The sequence below is a fragment of the Leptopilina heterotoma genome, unplaced genomic scaffold (assembly GCF_015476425.1).
Source record: "Leptopilina heterotoma isolate Lh14 unplaced genomic scaffold, ASM1547642v1 Lhet_31, whole genome shotgun sequence".
In the NCBI taxonomy this organism is placed as follows: domain Eukaryota; kingdom Metazoa; phylum Arthropoda; class Insecta; order Hymenoptera; family Figitidae; genus Leptopilina; species Leptopilina heterotoma.
In genome coordinates, this window is record NW_025111011.1 from 1,468,491 (window position 1) to 1,492,331 (window position 23,841).

General features: G+C 22.9%; 1 protein-coding gene across 2 annotated transcripts in view; it reads right to left on the bottom strand.

Annotated features, from left to right (window-relative positions):
• LOC122504669 (hormone receptor 4) overlaps positions 1–23,841 on the bottom strand; it is a 299,547-nt gene that overhangs the window by 82,067 nt on the left and 193,639 nt on the right. The gene's annotated exons all lie outside the window — the stretch shown is intronic.

Consider the following 23,841-nt stretch of genomic DNA (forward strand, 5'->3'; position numbering starts at 1 on the left):
AATTTCTGATCATCCTCCTCGTTTTCGAAAGAAAATTGTTTCTGAATTTACGATAAACTTTTTTAAATTTTGGTCTTTGATTGAAAATCTTGTTAAAAATTCTCCAAATTCATTTTATTTTCTTTTTTTCATTTACATTGGACTGTAAATTTTTCCTCAAATTGTATTAAATTTCGAAGAAAATAAATTTTTTGCTAAATTAGTAAATTTTTGATAAACTAATTAATTTGCGATAAAAATCGAAATTAATTTTTATTTTCTTCTATTTGGAAAAATTTCCATTAATTAAAATCACAATGTTTTGTATCAAATGTGATGAGATTTTTTTGACCCACTTTCACGTTCTTTTTTTTCGAACACAAATGAAAGAGGAAATAAAAAAAAGGGTTGAAAAAAGGGAAGAGGCACACACCATAGTCGCGCACACGACCCACTTGCACGTGTTTTATTTATTTATTTTTTTCTTCCTCTTTTTTTCTCTCTCCTTTTGTAAAAGTGGGTTATCCTTTGTCCTGACAGAAGGCTGGTTTTGTGTTCTTCTTGTCCGGTCTTTTAGGTTCCTCAGGCAGCATCACACACAAACCAATAACGGTTTTCCTCGCCGCATCCTCTTTATTCATTCAAAACAAACGATTCGCATTCAGGACACATTTTTCGATCCAAAAATGTTTTTATTTTATTTTTTTTTTTTTTGAAACAGAAAAATTATTTCTTATAAAAAACGACAGATTTTCCGTTATTTCACGATGTGTAACCAAACCACTTCCTGTTATCAATGTGGGGAGGCTGATAATAATTTTATCCCACACTTTTAAACACACTTCCACCTTCACTCACTGTCACTATGTTGGGAGTTTTTATTTCGTTTTACTTCCTTTTATTAATCGCAGGTTATTCACAATTTATTATTTGTTTCCATACTTTTGAGTTACTTTTTCTTTGCTTCTTTCTTCTTTTTGTGCTTTTTATCTTCTTCTTGCTCTCTTTTCTTTTTTCTTCTTCTAACGCTTTTTTCTTCTTTTTTACTTCTTATTACACTATTTTTTCTTCTTCTCTTTTCTTTTTTCTTCTTCTAACGCTTTCTTCTCCCTTTTCCTTCTTTTCACTCTCTTTTCTTCTTTTCACTCTGTTTTCTTCTTTTTACTCTCTTTTCTTATTTTTTTCTGGCGCCTTTCTTTCTTCTTTTTACTCTCTTTTCTTATTTTTTTTCTTCTGGAGCCTTTATTTCTTCTTTTTTCTTCTTTTCACTCTGTTTTCTTCTTCTAACGCTTTCTTTCTTCCTTTTTCCTTCTTTTCACTCTCTTTTCTTCTTCTAACGCTTTTCTTCCTTCTTTTTCCTTTTTTCACTGTTTTCTTCTTCTTATTTCTTTTTACTCTCTTTTCTTCTTTTTTTCTTCTAACGCCTTTCCTTCTTCTTTTTCTTTTTTTTCACTCTGTTTTCTTCTTTTTATTTCTTTTTTTTCTTCTAACGCCTTTCCTTCTTCTTTTTCTTTTTTTTCACTCTGTTTTCTTCTTTTTATTTCTTTTTTTTCTGGCGCCTTTCCTTCTTCTTTTTCCTTCTTTTCACTCTGTTTTCTTTTTTTCCTTCTTCTTACACTTTATTTTTCTTCTTTTTTGCTTTATTTTCACTTTCTTCACAGTTTTCGCATTTTTATTTTGAAAATATCATAATAAATAATAATTACTTTATAATATTGAGACACTACTCTTTTCTTTTTACTTCTTTTTTTTTACTTTTTACTTTTTTTTTGCCTTATTTTCACTTTTATTTGAAATTTCTAAGAAACTCTTCTTGAAAATTAATATTAATTAACTTTTCTCTAATTTATAATTTCCCTTATTTTCACTTCTTTTTAAAAAATATTTTCAACTCAGTAATTTAGAATTTTCGAAAGTTTTTAATTTTTCCACTTCTTTTTCCCTCCTTTCTCCGTTAAATTTGCACTTTTCACAAATTTTCTTTTAAGAAAATATTTATTTAATTATTTATTTAGTTTAATAACGGAGAAAAAATTATTAATTATCAACTTGATAATAATTTACTTTACAGTTGGAAAACTGGATTTTTTCACTGAAAATATTTTATTAAAATTTCTCACTGAAAATATTTTACTAAAATTTTTCCTGCAGAAATTATTCTTTAATTTCAGTTTCACTTTCTAAATTTGACGTAAATTTCACTTGTGAATTGAATTTACCAGTCGGAAAAAATTGATAGAAAGGAAATATTTTTTTTTTTTTTATTTTAATTTTATTTTTATTCGATTTTTATTCAGACTGAGAGTTAAAAATGTGAATTCTTTGGAGGAATAATTTTTTTTTAAAAGCAAATTTCTAATTGTTGTTGATATAGATTTTGATTTATGTGATGACAGTGACTCTCGATGGAGGCAGTGTAACACTTTTGAGTTTCCAAGTTGATAAGCGAACTTGCATCGATCGATGCTGGCAGTGTTGTTCGAGAGTATTTCTGCTTCTTCAGCTTTCCAAATAAAAACCAAAAGGGAAAAAAAATTCACTATAACTTTCACGATGATTTTTTCCTTTTTTTTTGAATTAGTCGATGAGATCACAGAATTGGCAGTGTATTATGAGATCAAAAATTTCTTTTTTCCCTTTTTCCAGATTTTTTATTTTCTTTTCACTTTCAATTGCAATTTTTTCTTCGTCAAGTGAATTTTCTTTTCTTTTTTTCTTCAAGTGTAATTTTTCTTTTTTCTCAGGTGTATTTTCTCTTCTTTTTTCTTCAACTGTAATTTTTTTGTTCTCAGGTGTATTTTCTCTTCTTTTCCCTCCAAATGCAAATTATTTTTCTATTTAATTTAATTCTTTTTAATTCAATTAAGTATAATTTCTTTTTTCTTCTTTTTTTAAGTGTAATTTTCTCTTTTAAATATAATTTTCCCAATTTTCTTGTCTATTAGTATTATTATTATTATTATTATTGTTGATAATTTGTCGATTATCTCGATTTTTCTCTCACTTATTTATTTATTTTTTTTTTTTGAGGGAAATTTTTATCACACTTTCACTAACACTGTTGATTTTTTTTCACAAAATTCGATGAAAATTCATTGTCCAAATTGAGTAGCAAAAATAAAATAGAAAATTATTCACAAGAGAAGTTCACAGGAAAAGGTATCGAGTTTTTTGGCCGATGAAAGGTCGGGGTCGATGATGATTTCCGGTTTTTTTGACGGTCGCTGGTCGGAAGAAGGAACCACGTGGTTATTTGTGAGGAGATTCCTGCGAAAGGTTGAAATTGTTGCGCGCGCGCACGTCGTACTTTTTTTTTTTTTTTTGGTGTCACATTCGCGATTTGTCGAGTTCTCCCTCGTGTCTCTATTTTTAATTTGTAGAGTCTCTCTTTCTCTCTTACACACACTATTCGAAACAGTAATTTAAATTGAGTGATAAATATAAGTAAATTATTCAAAAATTTTAATAAAATTAGAAAATTGCAATTAAATTACAATAAGTGGAATTAAATTACAATTCTTGTAATTTAATTTCGATTGTTTTGTAATTTAATTACAAATCAAAATTGTAATTAAATTACAAAATTATAGTTAAATTACAAAAACAAAATTGTAATTAAATTATGAAATTATAAATTAAATTACAAACTTGTAATAAAATTACAAAATTGTAATAAAATTGCAAAATTATAATAAAATGATGATTTCTCCAATAAGGTAAAAGAAGATAAAGAAAATTTTCCCCAGTAAGAGAAAATTAAATAAATTTTTCTTTTCCTATTAAAGAAATTTATTTAATTTTCTCCTGCAGGAAAAGAAAATTATTTTAAAGGAGAGAAAATGAAATTAAAAAATTGAAATAAAATTGACAGATAAGATTGAATTTTAAAGAACACTGATAATGGGGAAGAGAAAAATTGAGATAGTACACTGTGAATGAAGTGAATGACTGTGAAGGAGGCTTAATAATTCCGGAGTTGTTCGGGGGGCAGAGTTGGCTTCGACAAAGTAGGGCGACGACTGGGACAGCAGCGGCCACGGGCAAAGCAAAGCGCAAAGTCGTCGCCGTGCGATACCGCGCCACACGCTCCCGTCGTGTGGTGCTGCTGGGGAAGTGGAAGAGAGAACGAACCCTCCACACGTTTAGAGACGCAAAGCGCTTGTTGCAAACTCCGTTCTCCAGTAGGGGAACTATATATCTAGTAAAAAGAGAGAGAGAGAGAGAGTGCCTAGAACCTCACACACACACACACATACATACACTCTCACTTTTTCACCATTTTTCACGTTGCACATTCACGAGAGCGTGCTATGAACTTTATGGCATTTTCGATCTAAATCGAAAAATCCCCCTTTTCACATTTTAAATCCGATTTGCGATAACAGGGTTGTCACAGGACGGGAAAAATAAAAATATTCGGGAAAATCAGGGAAAAGTCAGGGAAAATGAAATTTGTCAGGGAAATATTAAGGAAAAGTCAGGGATTTTTTATTAAAAGTACTGGAAAAAAAATAAATTTTTAGAATTTTAGAGAAAATTATGAATTTTTGTGTCTTTTTTGTTTGGACTCATAAACTATGAAATTATCACGAATTCTAATAAAAAAACTAAGAAAAAAATTTTTGTTTTTATTTACGAATATCTTTAATTGTAAAATTATTCGAAAACAATAATTTTTTTTAATATTTAAAAAATTTTAAATTATTATTAATTACTATTATTATAATTATTTATTATTTATTAATTATTATTATTTTTCCATAGGAATTAAGATTTTCAAAAATTTCAAATTCAAACCTTTTTGAAATTAATCAAGTTTAAAAATATCGTTATAAAACATAAAGAAAACGATTACTCCGAGTCGAAGATTCGGAGTGATCGATTTCTTCATGTTTTCTAATAATTAAAGACAATCGGATGTGTTAAAATCATTATTTTATATTATAAGAATATTGTTACTGTAACTAATTAACAATTATTTTCATATTCCATTATTAACTAAAATTTAAACTAAAATTCATTTTCAAATCAATTTTTATTAGAAAATTCTACGAGAATTCGATTCTTTAAATATAAAAGTAAATTATTTATTGAATAATTGAATGTTTCTTGATATTTAACTCTTATAAAGAATTTTATTAACACATTTTTAAATAATTGAATTCTTTTTACGAATTTTAATAAAAAATTTTAGAATGAATTCTTTAGAATAAATTTTTGGAATGCGATGAGTTTTATTATTTTTGAAAATAATTGAACTATGGAGAAGAAACTTATAAAATTACATTACAGAACGTATAAAATTATAAAATTACTACATTCCTGTGAAATTTTTATTATTTATGAAAATAATTAAATGTTTGCGTACAATGTTATTAAAATTATTTTTAAATAATTTATAATTCGTTTTGGGAAATTTTATTAAAATCTTAGATATTGAAAATCATTGAAATTCGAAAATTCTTTGAAAATAATTGAAATTAGGATAAGAATTTTTTTTGAAATTTATGTAAAATAATTGAACTTTGGAGAAGAATATTGTTATTTATAAAGATAATTGGGATTTTTACGAGAATTTTTTTCAAATTTTGAACTTAGTTGAATTTTATAAGAAGAATTTTATGTTTTTTGAAAATAATTGAATTTTTGTAATTATTTGAAAATAATTGAAATTTTGACAAGCATTTTATTAAATTTTTTGAAAATAATTCAATTTTGAAGAAGAATGTTTTTATTTATAAAGATAATTGGGATTTTGTCGAGATTTTTTTATAAATTTTGAACATAATTGAATTTTGTGATAAGAATTTTATTACTTTTGAAAATAATTGAATTTCTGCAATGATTTGCAACTTCTTTAAAATTCAATTTATTTTGTGTTTTTAACTAAAATTCTTCTAAAAAACCATTATTTTTAATAATTAATTAAATATATATTGTCAAATTTAACTAATTTTAGAAGATTTTGAATTATTAAAATTTTTCAAAAATCTAAGTTTTTTTTATAAATTTTCAATTTTCAAACTCTCTTAAAATTGAATTAATTTAAAAATATTTAAGTAAAATTACTCATTAAATAATTTATTAACTTTATAATAGCTGTTCAAGATTTAAGTTATTTAAAAAAAAATTTTTGTCAGAAATTCAATTATGTTCAAAACTATTTTAAAATTCTTGGCAAAATTTCAATTATTTTCAAAAAATTTTTCTAAATTCAAAGATTTTTACTATTTTCATAAAGTTTTCCAAAAGAATGCAATTATTTAAAAAAAATATTGATAAAATTCTACGCAAACATATTTTTATAAATAATAAAATTCTTTTTAGAAATTCAATTATTTTTATAATTGATAAAACTTATCGGAGAAATTCATTTTTTTTAAAAAGCAATAAAATTCTTTGCAGAAATTCAATTATGTTCAAAATTTTTTTTAAAATTCTCGTCAAAATTTCAATTATTTTTAGAAATAATTAAATTCTTCTCCGAAGTCTAATTCTTTAAAAAATTTTAATAAAATTCTTGGCAAAATTTCAATTTCTTTAAAAAAGATTTTCCCTTAATTCAATGATTTTTCAATATCTATCATTTTAATAAAATTTTCGAAAAGAATTCAATTATATAAAAAAAATATTTATAAAATTCTAAGAAAAAATTTAATTATTTTTATAATTAATAAAAATTTCACAGGGATTCAATTATTTACAAATTTTGGATACACCCCAAATTTTTTATAATTTTCTTCGCAAGAATTTAATTTATTATTTTCATAAATAATAAATTCTTTCGAAGAAAATCAATTATTTACAAATTTTTTAAAACTTTCTTCCCAAAAATTCAATTATTTTCATAAATAATAAAATTTTTCGTAAAAATTCAATTATGTTTAAAAATTTTTTAAAATTATCGTCAAAATTTCAATTATCCTCATACAAATAATAATATTCTTCTCCGTAATTCAATTATTTTAAAAACTTTTAATAAATTTCTTGGCAAAATTATAATTATTTTCAAAAAAATTTCAATTATTTAAAATAAAAATAAAAATTATCATAATAATATTTTTATAAGTTATTGAATTTCAAAAGATTTAAAATTGAAATATTTGGAATTTGTAAATCGTATGGAAAAATAATAATGATTATTGCAGTTATTGATGTTTTCAAATAATTTAAACAATTGACGAAATTTATAAATAAACGTAATAGAACATTTTTTTGAGTATCTAATAATTTTTTAGGGAAAATGGGAAAATTCTCTCTAGAAGTTGGGAAAAACTAAATCAAATTTTGTGCCACTCTTGAATAGACTCTTTTCACTTACTTTTATAACAAAAAATTTTTTTTAACTATTTTAAAAAAGATTTTTTAGTCAGTGGAAGTTATAGGGACTATATTGTAGTTTTTGCATTTTAAGCACAATTTTGCTTACATGTTTAAAAAAAAAAACAAAAATAAGAGAAAGTTACACGTGTTTGTGTTATCTACACTTGTGCACGGTCTAGGCCACACGGTGTTCGATAATCGAAAAATAAAACTTTCACCTTCCAAAATGCGTCATTATAGATATACTGACGAGAGACTTTGAGAGTCCACGCGGTCAATAGACTTACAATTAAACTCGTTTGAACCTATAAGGACCTCTGATTTATCTAAAAAAAAAATCTTTGTCTGACGTATGAGAGAAATTTTAGAAGCATGAAAAATTAACTTTCATTTCATATAATCTAATTTCAAAAGTCTCATTTAATAATTTTCGTAAAATTATTTGAAAACTGGCAAATTTTTATTCAGAAAACTTTTTTCTTCCTGTCTTTGTTCCAAAGGGAATTTTTATTTTGTAATCACAAAATAAAAATTCCCTTTGGAACAAAGTTATTTTGTAATCGCAAAATAAAACTCTCTTTTAAATAAATTATTTTTATATAATTTTTGAAAAATTTCTTCTTGAGAATTGTCAAATCCATTTGTTTACAATTCAATTTTACGTGATTCTTCAATTCTTCAATTTACGGAAATTCTTCAATTAAATATACATTAGAAAATAAAAACTTGAAATAATTTTTAAAAATTTCGAATAAGCTTTTTAAAGAAAATTAGTATCAAAGAATTTTTTATTTAAAATATATGAACAATTAAAATTTTCAAAGATTTTTAACTGAAATTTATTTTAAAATCAATTTTTATTAGAAAATTCTACGAGAATTCAATTATTTAAATACAAGCATTGATAATTTATTAAATAATTGAATGTTTCTTAAAATTGAATTACTAAGAATAATTATATTTTCCAAGGAATTCGATTAAAATTGTATTAAAAAAAATTAAAATTATTATTATTTATAAAAATAATTGAATTATTACGAAGAATTTAAAAAAAGAATTTAAATAATTGATTTTTTTCGAAAAAATTTTTGCAAATTCTATTGTTAATAATTGAATTCCTGTGAATTTTTTTTTTTTCTTTGAAAAATAATGGAATATTCGTGTAGAATTTTATCAAAATTTTTGGTAGTAATTAAATTCTTTTGGGAAATTTTATTAAAATAGTAAAATATTGAAAATCATTGAATTAAAAATAATAATTGACAATAATTGAATTCTTGTGTTGAATATACTATTATTTATTAAAATAATTGAATTTTCAATGAATTTTATTAAAATTCCTGACAATAATTAAATTTTGTTATTTATTTATAAAGATAATTGAAATATTAACAATTTTTCTTTTTAGATTTTTTAAAAATAATTGAATTTCTGCGAAGAATTTTATTAATTTTGAAAATAATTGAATTCTTGTGATGAATAAAAAGTCATTTATGAAAATAATTGAATTTTTCAATGAATTTTATAAAAATTCTTGAATATAATTGAATTTCGGCGAAGAATTTTGCTATTTATAAAAATTATTGAAATGTTGACGAGAATTTTAAAAAAAATTTTGAAAATAATTGAATTTCTATAAAAAGAATTTTGATATTTATTAAGATAATTGAATTTTTTCAAAGAATTGCGTTAAAATTTTAAAAATTGAAACTAATTGCAATAGAATTGAAATTAAATTTTTTCAAAAAAAATACTTCATTAAATGATTTATAAGTAATAACTTTATGTTAGTTCTTCAATAGAATTGAGTTATTTGAAAAAAATTATTGTCAGAAATAGAAAAAATTAAGTTTTTTTTTTTTTGGGAATTCGTGGTAATTTCACATTTTACAAGGCAAACAAAAAAGACAACAAAATTCAGAATTTTATAATTAAAATTAAAATTTATAATTAATAATTAATAATAATAAAAATTTTAAATAAAATAAAAATTTATAATTAAAATTAATGAAAATTTTCAACAAGTAAATTTTTGTCTCGATTTAGCGAAATATTTTCCTAAAGATTTTTTTTTATTTAGAAAATTGTACCTACAGCAACTGTAAACAGCATTTGTTTGTTTTAAACCTAATTTTTTTCTTAATGGAAAACAATATTTTTTGGAAAAATATTTTTAGAAAAAATATTGGTTGAAAAAATATTTTTAGGAAAAAAATTGGTTTTGAGAAAAAATATCCGCAAATTGTTTAGTGTGTATAAGATAACAAATGCAATATCCTGATAATTGAAGGATCATCGATATATAGAGAGTTGGTAATATATGACAGGATAAATAAATATATGAAGGTTATCATAAAATAATCTTTGATACAAGACGTCACAAGGATTTTTACCTCTTGTTTCCCTGACCTCAAAAATAAACCAGCTTACTATCGCTCAGATAATTCTAATTGCAATTCTCGCTCTTGCTCTCGCCTAGTCTCTTGTTGTTGGTACTCGAGGGATATAACCCTCAAGTCCTATAAGAAAATTAATGACTTGGACATATAGTCGCGCGCTTACACTTCCACGATCAGGATCGTAAATCGATACAGGCAATCATGCCGCAAGAAAAAAAAATATAAAAAAAACAACAAAGACTTATTTTCTCCTCTTCTATTTTGACCTTATATGAAAATTATTCTCCATGTTACTCTTTCTCGCTCTCACCAGGGAAATTATTCCTTTTAAATCAAATTCTCCTCTATTTCTCCCCTTAAATTTGTTATTAAAGAATTTTCATTCAATCAAAAAAATTAGAGTAGTGGAATTTTTTTTTTTTTCAAGTTTGATTGCAATTAATTTTTATCAGAATTTTTTTCGACTTTATCGTTAATTTTCATTACGAACGAAAATATTTTTCACTCCAAAGTCAAATTGACTCGAATTTTTTCCTAAATTAAAATTTTTTCTTTAACCAAAAACTCGAATCCTCGTTTTTGTTTGTTCGACAAGTTTAAAATGATCAAATAAATATTTTTTATCAAAAAGATTTTTATAATTAGGTACTGATTTCAATTACTTAAAATGAAAATTAAAAACTTGTTTTACATTTAGAAATATAATTAATTTTTTTGATACCTACTGATACTAAAATATTGTTAATAATAATTTAATTTGAAGAAGAAATAAATAAATTTCGTTCACTTGAACTTTTGGAACGTTTCATTTATAATGAAGAATAATATTTACTATTATTATAATTATTATAATATTTACCATTATTATTAATTTATCAATTGTATTATTATCATTAATTTTAAAATTACCCTCCGTTAATTATAACCAAAAGGCGAAATTCTTCTTTATTTAGTTTAATTTCTTATTTTCAACTTCGGAAACTCGTGAAATAAATTTTCTTCAACGTACACTTGTATCGGGATAATTGCTTTTAATTAAGTTAAACATAACTTTCATTTTAAGTAAACATTGATTCTCCAAAGTACATATATATATATATATATATATATATAAATATATATATATATATATATATATATATATATATATATATATATATATATATATATATATATATATATATATATATATATATATAAATATATTTGTGAATCTCTTGAGCCTGGCGATTTATTCCAATGAAGGTAGGATTTCACTTTAAAAAATTGATGTACTTGTTTACATTGTGGGTTTATTGTGCCTTGCCCAGATTTACGTAACTTGAGTACTGTACTTGTTTTTTTAAACTTTTATTCTTTTAATTTCTTTTTTCTGATAAAAGAGAATTTGCAAGGACAGAGAAGTTTTTTTTGCAATTTTTATAATTCAAACGAAACGTTTATTTTCGTCGGTCAAATTGTATAACTATGATAGATTATAACTACCATACATTATAACTATATCGTTGATTATAACTTTCATATTTTTTTCACTATCTTTGATTAAAATAACCATAGATTATAATTACCATAGATTATAATTACCACAGATTATGATTACCATAGATTATAATTACCAAAGATTATAATTACAAATGATGATTATTTCCAGGGATTGTAATTATTATAGATTATTATTACCATAACATATAACTACCATATATTATAATTACCATTGATTATAACTACCACAAATTATAATTACCATAGATTATAATTACCAGTGATTATAATTTCCAGAAATTGTGATTTCTATAAATAGTACCATAAATTATACTTTTTCATTGATATCATAACTATCATTGATTATAATTACCATAGATTATAACTACCATAAATTATAACTACTATCATTATATTTACCATAGATTATAATAGATCATTGTTTTTCTGTTAATTTTAATTACCACTGATTGTAACTACCAGTAATTATAATCTTTGTTAAATATAATGATAGTAGTTATAATTTATGGTAGTTATATTTATGGTAATTATGTCTATGGTAGTAACAATTTATGATAATTATGATTGCTATATAATCACTGGTAGTTATAACTAACAGTTAGTTACAATTATATGGTAGTTATCTGACCACGAAATTTTATACTAAAATATAAAAATTATAAAACATAAATTATAGTAAAATATTGTAAAAATAACCATGTTTACTGTATTGTACTATAAAATTTCAAATATAAGAAAAAATGCCATATTAGTAGAAACTGCCATATTCCAGGAATTGAAATGCGCCCCGAATTGGAATACATATTGTTGAACAAAGGCGTTAATTTTAATAGTGCGCATAATATGAAGGCTCATCACTCTTGAAATAGTGAAAGAGTGAGAATTAGAGAATTTAATACTCGAGAGGCTTTATATCGTTTGATCGCGTATTCGGGTCAAATATTCTTTTTCGTGGAATTAAACTGTTCTAGCAATATACATTGCAGAGAAATAGAGAGAGAGAGAGAGAGCCTATATTATATTTTGTAATCATCATCACGAATATCTTCTCATCAACTTTTAGAAAAATTTGTTCCAATCTCGTTGATTATTACAAATGATACAATATATTCTCGTTTTAGAATTTACGTATTGCAATTTTATTGTGACAAATTACTATATATTGTGTAGTTTTTATTTTTTTTTCTTCGCTCACTAAATTTGAATCTTGGTAAAAGTGATTACTAATTTCAATTAGTGACTGACTTGTAGCTTTTAAAATTTCTACTAATTTATTAGTAAATTCTACTAATTCAAAAACAAAAAAGCAATCACTAATTCTTTTTGCTTTTTAATTAGTAAATTTTACTAATAAATAGTAATTTTTACTAATTTATTAGTAAATTTTACTAATTCAAACACAAAAAGCAGTCTCTAATTCTTTTTGCTTTTTAATTAGCAAATTTTACTAATAAATAATAATTTCTACTAATTTATTAGTAAATATTACTAATTTGAAAAGAAAAAATCAGTGTCAAATTGAAATTAGTGATTATTTTTCCTAATTCAAATTTAGACATCAAGAAAACAATATATGTTTCTAATTATTTGAAAAGAAAATCATTTTCTAATTAAAATGTTTCAAACTAATATTTAAACTAAATTATTTCTAAAAAAAAAAAATTTTACTAAATACTAAAATTTTTTTCCATTCAGAAAAAGATCTTAATTATTTTTTTCTTCAAGAAGTATACTAGCTTCTTGTTTTTTCTTCTATAAATAAATAACTTTTTCAATTTTAATTAGTAAAAATGTTTGCAATTTTTAATTAGTTATTGATTTTTTTAATGTTGAATTAGTAAATTTTACTAATAAATTAGTAGAAATTACTATTTATTAATTATTAGTAATATTATTGATTGACTTTTTGATATCGAATTAGTAAACATTAAAATTATTTTTAACATTTAATTATTTTTATTGATTAGTAAATCAATGAGTAAAAAATACTATTTACTATAGTGAAATTAGTGACTGACATTTTATTTATTTACTTTTTGCTTTTAAATTAGTAAATATTACTAATAAATTAGTAGACATTATTATTTGCTTTTAATTTAGTAAATGTTACTAAGAAATTAGTAGATATTGCTATTTATTAGTACAATTTACTAATTCAAAAGTAAAAAGTCAGTCAATTACTAATTTCTACTAATAAATAGTAATTTCTACTAATTTATTAGTAAATTTTACTCATTCTAAAGCAGAAAGTCAGTCAATTAGTAAATTTGACTAATGAATAGTAATTTTTTTACTATTATTTCATTATTTTGATTATTTTTTATTATTTTATTATTTTTATTATTATTATTACTATTTTTTTATTATTTTCTCATTCAAAGCAAAATGTCTTTCACTAATTAATATTAGTAAACAGTTTTACTAATTCAAGTTTAGAGAGTGCAAAAATAAAATTTTTTAATTCTTATTCTTATTATTATACTTATTTTAGAAAAATTTTTTCTTCCTTATGTCGAAAAAATAAATAAAATTGCAACTGTAAAACTCGTAAGTGCATTTTACGCTAGATACCGTAAGTCCCAGTGACTTACAAAAGCTATTTCCCCCTATTTCTCATGGTGTCTACTGCACAGGGTTCCGTTATAGCCACGAGACTCGCCTTCTATTGAGAGTGAAACTCGACAATGAATGCGTTATAAGCGAAAGAGAATACAAGAGGAAGAACTTTCCTTCACATTTCACTATTTTTAGTCGAAAGTTTAATATTTCATATGTAAGAAAAAAATACAAAAAAATTACTTTAAAAAATTAATTAAAAAAACAGTTAAGTTTATTATTTTTATTATTAACAATGCTATTTTTATTTTTATTATTATTTAAATTACTTTTTTTTATTTAAAAGTAAAATTATAGTAAATTTAGTAAATTTAGTAAATTTAGTAAATTTAGTAAATTTAGTAAATTCAGTAAATTTACTAAATTTATAGTATATTAATTTATATTTTTATAATAAAAGTCCAAAAATGATTAATTAACATAATTACATAATTACAAGAACCATTAAATTACAATCATTCTTATACATATATTTTATTAAATTCAAATTAGATGGTTAAAAAAAAGTAAAAAAAAATTCTTGGCACGTTTTCATTTTTAAAGTATTCAACATTTTTTTCGACTTTTTTTAAATTTTAATTTAGGTCGCTTTCTAAATAATAAAAATCTTCAATTTAGAAAATACTTTTAAATCTCGTCTATGTATATTTATTGGAAATTTATTTATTAATTTTAAAACACTTTTTTCTACTATATTATTATCAAAATTTATCAAAAAAACTGTCAATAGTGATGTGTATTAATAATTAATAATTAAAATATAATTTTAATTATAAACAGAAGATAATTTAAATTATATACGTTTTATTATTATTGACAATTTTTAGACTGATAATTATATTAAAATTTTTTATATCTAAAAAGCAGACGGTAATTTCGTTATGCAAATAATGTTAACTATTTTTACAATCATCGTGAATTTCGACATTTTTTTTTATTTTTGTCATTATCGATTGAATAAGAAAGAAATAATTATGGAATAATTTAGTAACATTACAAATTACATTTTTGAAATTTTCTAAAAGTGATAAAAATACTTTCCATCAAGAAAAATAAAGATAAAATTATATTCAATTATTATAATAATCGGAATTGAATTTCAGCATTCAATATGTAAGGGACAAAATTAATTGCCAGCCTCATAATCGAGAGGGTGAAATTTTTATTATTATTAATAATAAATTGTTGTGCGATTAAACTAAATATAGATTTTTCATCTCTTTGATATAAAAAAAAAGAGAGCTATGACTAACGTTTGCCCGCGGTGTGCATTCATAGCGTTAGTCGACTGGTGAACATGACCGCGAAATAAAAAGTGGCCCTCGATTTGCTGTCGGCCGTGCAACGGCACGCTTTCTGGGTCAAGATTCAAGTTCTTTGGTAGCGACCATTTAAACCTTTCTGACCCCCGCTCTCTGGACCCGCACCGATTAAAGTTTCTCAATTTTCACTCTCTTTATAGTTCGCCATTCGCTAAAATTTCTTCTTTATTTCTATTCAAAAAAAAAAAAATATTAATAATCATTTTTTTGGGAGTAAAAAATTATTTTAACTAACTAAGGGATCGTCCATATATTACGTAACACTTTTTGGGGGGAGGGGGGGTCAAGCTATTTGTTACGATAAGCCAAAAAAATGGCGCTAATGTATGTAACAGCGTGTTACATGGGGGGAGGGGGGGGTCAAAATTTTCAAAAATTAGCGTTACGTAATATATGGACGGCCCCTAAGACTAAAGATAAACCTAAAAAATCATAGAAATAGCAAATCGAAGTAAATTCAAAAAAGGAAACACGAAATTGTCAAAATTGTAAAAAAAAATCACATTTCTCGACAACAGATATATTAATATAAAACAAATCAGGAATAAAATTTGAAAAAATTAAATAAAATTCATAGCAAAATTTTAATTAGGTGTTTTTACCATTTTTTTAAAAATTCTCTTTAAAATGTCAATTATTTTTATAAATAATAAAATTCTTTTTCGAAATTCAATTATTTAACAAAAATTTTAATAAAATTCTTGTCAAAATTTCAATTATCTTTATAAATGTTAAAATTCTTCTCTGAAATTCAATTATTTTCAAAAGTAATAAAATTCTTCGCAGAAATTCAATTATCTTCAAAAGTAATAAAATTCTTCGCAAAAATTCAATTATTTTCACAAATTTGAAATAAAATTCTTCTTATGAATTCAATTATTTTCAAATATTATAATAAAAATATTTGTAATAATTCAATTATTTTCAAAACGTTTAGAAAAATTTTACGGAGAAATTCAATTATCTGAGGAAATTAATAAAATTATTCACAGGAATTCAATTATTTTTTTAAAATTAATAAAATTCTTTACAAGAATTCAATTATTTTAAAAAACTTTAAAATTCTTGACAGTAATTTTTTTTTTTAATTTAATAAAATTATTCACTGGAATTCAATTATTTTCAAAAAATAATTGAACTCTTCGCATGACATCAATTATTTTCGAAAATTCATCAAATTTATCGTAAGAATTAAATTATTTTCAATTAAATTACTAAAATTCTTCTAAAGAAATTCAATTATTTTGAAAAATTTTAATTAAATTAATGATAAGAATTGAATTGTTTTCAATACAAAATTTTCTTCGCGAAAGTTTAATTATTTTTAAGAAATTTTAATAAAATTCTTCGCAAAAATTCAATTATTTTCAAAATTTAATTGTATTTTTTACGGGAAATAAATTTTTTTTTCAAATATTAATAAAAATTTTTGCAAGAATTAAATTATTTTCTTAACTTTTAATAAAATTCTCCACAGAAATTCAATTATTTGCCAAAATTAAGAAAATTATTCAATTATTTTCAAAAAATAATAAAAATTCTTCTCTGAAATCCAATTATTTGCAAAGAATTTTAATAAAATTCCGGTCAAATTTTCAATTATTTTTATAAATAATAAAATTTATCCTAGAAATTCAATTATCTTCGAAAGTAAAAAAATTTTTCACAGAAATTCAATTATTTTTAAAAAATTGTTTTTTAAATTCTCTTCAAAATTTCAATTATCTTTGTAAATATCAACATTCTTCTGCAAAATTCAATTACTTACTAATGTTTTATAAATTTCTTTCCAATAATTCAATTATTTGCATAAAAAATAATTAAAAAATTTTTTTTTATAAAGTCTTTTAATTTAAAATAATGATTTTATCACTCAGTCATCTTTAATTATTATAAAACATGAAGACATCGATTGCTCCGAGTCGAAGACTCGGAGTGATTGATTTCTTCATGTTTTATAACAATTTTTTATAAGTTGTTTAATTTAAAAAAAGGTTTGAATTTAAAATCTTTTGAAGAATTTTAATTCCTATGGAAAAATAATAATTAAATATTTATTTTAAAAAGAAAGTTATTGATGTTTTAGAAAAATTTGAAAGAAATTTGTAAATAAATGTAACAGAACATTTTTTTGACTCAAACTTTTTCCTTTAAATTAAAAAAAAAATTTTTATTTCATTCGCATTTTACTAAAAAAAATGTCAAAAAAAAATGTCGAAAAAAGTCACATTTCCTTAGAAAAGTCGAAAAAGTCGCACAATCCGAGCCCTGAGACGCTCTTCTCCACCTGAGAACGCCAAGGTCACCGCTAGACGGCAGTTCAGTTCCTTCTTGGAATTTTTCACTGCCATCTGGTGGTGACCTTGACGTTCTCAAGTGGAGAAATTAAACCATTCTTTTTCAGTAAAAACTTTCATTGATTTTTTAATTTTCTATTTTAAAATAAAAAGGAAAATTTTATTAAAGTTTCTTTTTCTGTAGAATTTTGGAAAAATGGTAAGAGAATAATTTTAAACTTAATTTAAACAGAAAATGTTTATTAAATAGCATCAAAATATTTATTTTGTCCTAAGTTATTATTTTCAAATTGTTAAATAGTATATTTATAGCACTTTAAGTGGATGATTAACAAAAAAAGTGCATCTGCTCGTTTATTCGCATATATATTATAATTCCGTCACGTTCCATTTAGGTGTGCATAGTTTATTATGTATATATACGAAGAAGGTCTTGAGATATCGTAGAAAGTGTTCATTACTTATTATTGTACACGTTATATAGTAACTTCCTCGTCAGACTGACCTTTCTCCTTGCCATCTTAGACCTGTGTTTTATATATCTACCATCGTTAGAGTCCAAGTACTCGCAATCGCGGCACGATTTACTTTCGAAAATATTCTGAGGGCACAAACGCGCGGGTTCAATAACATCTCTCCTTACCCGAGACCTCTCTCACAAAAGTTCATAAATATATATATTTACAAAAAGGAGAAAAATAGTTTCCTCAACTATTATTTTTTAAACTCTTTTATTTTTCTAAATTTGCAAAAATTCACCAACTATTATTTTCCAAACTCTTTTATTTTTCTAAATTTGCAAAAATTACACACGAATTAATACGCAAAGTACTCGATTCGTTTCATTTCGTTTGTGAGAGAACTTTCATGCCATCTAGGCGGCAGTTTAAAGAACTTTTGGCGCGAAATTCAAAAAAAGAAAAGTTTAAATTATTACTTTGGTTAAATATGAGAAATAATTTTTAATTAAAAATTTTCTTTCGGCTATAACCGAATAAATTTTAATAATTGAAATAAACAAAATTATTTTTTGAATCAACAAAACTGTTGACAAATATATAAGGATTCAACACTTTGCTTGAGTGAAATTAACTCTTAACTTTTACCCCACTTATTTTGTTTAATTTGAGAAAATTTTTGCAAATTTGTAAAAATTCCCTCGACTGTTACTTGCACTTTTTAATTTTCTAAATTTGCCCAAAAGAAAACAATAACAAGAGGACATAAAGTATGCTCATTAAACATCTTAAAAGCTTATTTGAAAATAATTCGTTTCTAAAAGTTGCGTAACCTATCCTTTAAAACAAAATGAGAACATAAAAAAAAAGAATTGACCAGTAAAAATAAATTTTGTCCTGTATTGTTGAAGCTAATTTTTTTTCTAATTAAGCAGTTAATTTGTAATCATCAGGTGTAAAAAGGTGAAAGAGACACAAGAAAAAAAAATAATTGAAGAAAATCACTCAGTGTCAACAAGAATTGTAAGTTGAGAGTTGAACGACCTCGTGATTTCGTTTGTGACTATAGCGGTTGTTTTTTTTTCTTTCTTTTTTTTACAAACAATGGGGAAAGTTTAGCGGAAGAGTGTCTAAGCGTCAAAACGACCGCTAATCCTTTCGTTTTCGTACTTTTCTCTCATTCATATATAGGGTTCAACTCTTGCAATTGTCTGTGAACGAAAGAAAGAAAGAAAAAAGAGAGAGAGAGAGAGACTCTTCTCAATCGAGCAACGAAAAGAAACCTTTCACCACTTCGAATCTTTGCCTTAATTGGCACTATGCATTACGAAATCGACCACTCATCGAGGTTTCGGTGAGTGGAAAGGAATTCGGCTGTGGGAAGGTCAAGGGCTGGACTTTAACAGCTTTCTCCAAAAAAAATCTACATACGTCAAAAAAGGGGGGTTGCAAAAAATCTCCAAGACTTTTTTATTGTTTCATTTTTTGCACCCACTTGAAATCACGATAAAATAATAAGTTTTTATTGAAAAAGTATTAAATTATTTTCAAAACAACTGCTTTATTGAAAAAAAATTGTTTAGAGAGAAAATGGAGATTAATTTCTCCACTTGAGAACGCCAAGGTCGCCACCAGAGTGCAGTGAAAATTCCAAGAAGGAACTAAACTGCCATCTAGCGGTGACCTTGGCGTTCTCAGGTGGAGAACAGCGTCTCCACATTGAATCTCAATCTATTCGTAACTTTACAAATTTTTTATAAATTTCTTCACAATAATTCAATTATTTTCATAAAATAATAAAAAATTCACAGGAATACAATTATTTATAAATTTATTATAAATTTCTTCGCTAAAAATTCAATTATTTTCATAAATAATAACATTTTTAAAAGAAATTCAATTATTTTCATAAACAATAAAACTCATAGTTGAATTTCAATTATTTTTAATTCAATTTTCATCAAATTCCTCGAAAAATGTAATTATTCTTAAAAATTTTAATAAAATTCGTAGAAAGATTTTAATTATCTAAACATTTGTTGATAAACTTCTCTAAGAGAATTCAATTTTCAAAAAAATTCTTATAATCAATAAATTATTTATATTTACATAAATCAATTATCGTAGAAGTTTTCTAATAAAAATTGAAAATTAAAAATCATGAAATTACGAACAATTTTGGAAAATAATTGAAATTTTACAAAAAGAATTGCGTTAAAAATTATGAAAATAATTTTTATTGCTAATTGATAAAGAATTTTGCTAGAATTTTGCTATTTATGAAGATAATTGAAATGTTGACAAGAATTTGAAAATAATTGAAAATCGTCGAAGAATTTTCTCATTTATTAAGATATAATTGAAATGTTGACGAGAATATTTTTTGAATTTTTTGAAAATAATTGAATTTCTGCGAAGAATTTTATTATTTATGAAAATAATTGAATATTGCGAAGAAATTTATAAAAAAATATATAAATTGTTGAATTCCTGCAAAATTGTTATTATTTATGAAAATAATTAAATGTTTGCATACAATTTTATTAAAAATTTTTTTAAATAATTGAATTTGTTTTGGGAAATTTTATTAAAATGTTAGATATTGAAAATCATTGAAATTAGAAAAATGCATTTTATTTTTGAAAATAATTGAAATTAGGACAAGAATTTTTTTGAAATTTATGAAAATAATTGAACTTTGGAGAAGAATTTTGTTATTTATAAAGATAATTGGAATTTTTACGAGAAATTTTTTCAAATTTTGAACATATTAAAAAAAAATAAAATTAATTTTATTTTTTTTGAAAATAATTGAATTTCTCCAATAGTTTGTAATTTCTCCAAAATTGATTTTTTTTTAGTGTTTTCAACAAAAATTTAAATTAGAAAATTTTTAAATTCTATTATTTTTAAAATTGCTAATTTTATTTAAAAAAAAGGTAGTAAAATTTAGCCGCGCGCTTTGGCGCGCGAATTGTTGCTTGTTAATACAAATAGAATTAAATTTTCAATTCCATTTTATTTGCAATTTTTAGTCTATTTTTTTTTTTGCTTTTATCTTTAGGCTTAGAATTTATTATAATTATATTATAAATTATATTATAAATTATATTATAAATTATATTATAAATTATATTATAAATTATATTATAAATTACATCATAAATTACATTATAAATAAATTAATAAAATTCAGTAATAAAATAAAGTAAATCTTCGAAAATTTTTTTTCTTGAAAATTCTGAAAAAATTTGATACAAATTTTCTCAGAGGTCAGAATTTAAGAGAAGAAGAAATGAAGCTACGGATATAGACAATAGAAGAAAGATTACTAAAGTTTATAAATATTGTGAATAAACGCGTAACAAGTTTGCAACTATACACCTACATTACAAAAAAAGAATAAAAAAAAAAAAACACGTGGAATCTACTTTGAAACTGTTCGCGGGATCAATTGCGTAAATGTAGGAAGCGCCGATGCATTCACCTTTTGTGCAGCCTTGCTGCAACAGTGGCTCTCAAACCCCCATATATACTACAAATATATTGTTTATTTATTTAGAACTTTTATAGAAAATTACTCGTGCAAATTTTTAAATTGACCCATTTTCAAATTACATTCCATATTTTTTTGTCTCTATTCATTGAAACAAGAAGAGAAGGACGAAAATTCATTTTCCGGAAATGCGATTCAAAATATTTCTTTTTTTTTGTGGAAATTAAATTTTAAAAACGAATTTACGAGGCTTTTTCAGTTTTTATCTAATAATTATTGATAATTAATTTACTTTGAATGTTGATAATTATATATTTGTCTGCAGCAAATATTAATTAGATTCAAGTAAATAAAGTAATAAAAATTAATAGAAACTAAAAATTAATATATACTATAACTATATAATACTGTAATATAACTATAATAATATATTACTATAATAATACACAGTTATACAGTACGGAAACAATAGTTACAATAAATACTGACCAAAAATGCCCCAATTTTTTTTTTTTTTTTTAAATCTGCTTTGGACTGACAAATAGTTGTCAGATTTCACATTTACAAGTTTTATGGTGGCTTTTCATTGACACGATATAGTTAATAATAATTTTTTTTTTAAAAAAGACAGATTAGAGTGTGTGTGTGTGTGAGTGTGGTGTGTAATTTAATAGGAGTGCGGGTATTATAACTCAAGTTGAGAACTCACTTGAGTAGCGAGGTCGGTAACTTTCTCTTCTCTCGCGTCTTCGTTGCCGACCGATATAATATACATCGTGTGGTGTACAGTACTATATAATATAGTTGTTCTACCCACTATACACTGCACGCGTGAGTCAACTATATCTATATGTATGTGTGTATAACTAACAATCCTGTTCGTGACAATGCGATACGCAATTTCCAACCCCTAAACCACATTATCAATCTTCCTCTTCAATTAATTACTAATCAATCATTAATCATTGCTCTTCATTTTTTTTATCACAATTGAACTCGATTTGGGACTTTTTAGTCAAAATACAATTTTTTTAAGGTCCTCCAAAAAAATTTAAATATTTATATTAAGAAATAAATAATTTATAGTATTTTATAGTAATAATAATAATAATAATAATAATAATAATAATAATAATAGTAATAATAATAATAATAATAATAATAATTTTGATTAATATTTTTTTAGTAGTTCGAATTTAATAAATTTAGAATATTAATTTTTAGTAATGGTAGTTTATAGTGTAAGTATTTTATAGTAATAATAATTTACAGTAATAGTAATTTATAGTAAGAATAATTTGTAGAAATAGTATTTAGTAGAAATAGTAATTTATAAAAAAATACTTTATAGGGATGGTAATTTATAGTAATAACAGTTTGTAATAAAAATTTTTATTAGAGTTTTTATGCATAATTAAATTCTTTTGACAAGTTTCTTTAAATTTTTTGAAAATAATGTTTTTTTTTAAATAATTTTAATTAAAAATTTGGAAAATAATTGAATTAAGCAAAGAATTTTTTTCAATTTTTTAAAATAATCTTGCTTGTTCATAATTATAATTGAAAAATCGATCAATTCCATTTTTATTAAAATGTATTGATTCTCATTGAATTTCTGCAAAAAAATTTACTATTTATAAAAGTAATTGAACCCTTCAAAAGAATGTTATTATTTATGAAAATAATTAAATGATACTTTCAATTTAACTATAATAATTTTTTAAAAAATCCGCAAATAGACTTTTAAAAAAAATTAATTCGACAGAATAGTTAGTCAAAAGTATGAAAAATTCAAATCAAAGATTTTAATTTGAAACCATTACCAAATTAAATTATTTCTAAAAAATCAATTATCTAAAATTTTAACGGATTTTCAATTTTAAATCAATTTTTATTAGAAAGTTTTACGAGAATTCAATTATTTAAATAAAAAAAATAAATATTTGAATATTTATTGAAATTTAATTCTCATAAAGAAATTTATCAACAAATTTTTAAATAATTGAATTCTTTCGACGAATTTTAATAAAAAATTTTTTAAAATAATTACATTTTTCGAGGAATTTGTTCAAAAATAATTGAAATTATGCTATAAGTTTTATTATTTACGAAAATAATTGAATTCGTAAAAAGAATTTTATTATTTATTAAAATAATTGAATTCGTAAGAAGAATTTTATTATTTATGGAAATAATTGAATCCCCCTAAAAAATGTTATTATTTTTAAAAAATAATTGAATTTATAGCGAAGAAATTTATAAAAAGTTTGTAAATAATTGAATTCATGTGAAATTTTTATTATTTTATGAAAATAATTAAATGTTTGCGTAGAATTTTATTAAAAATTTTTTTAAATAGTTGAATTCTTTTAGAAAACTTTATTAAAATAGTTAGATATTAAAAATCATTGACATGAGGGAAATTTTTGAAAATAATTGAAATTTTGC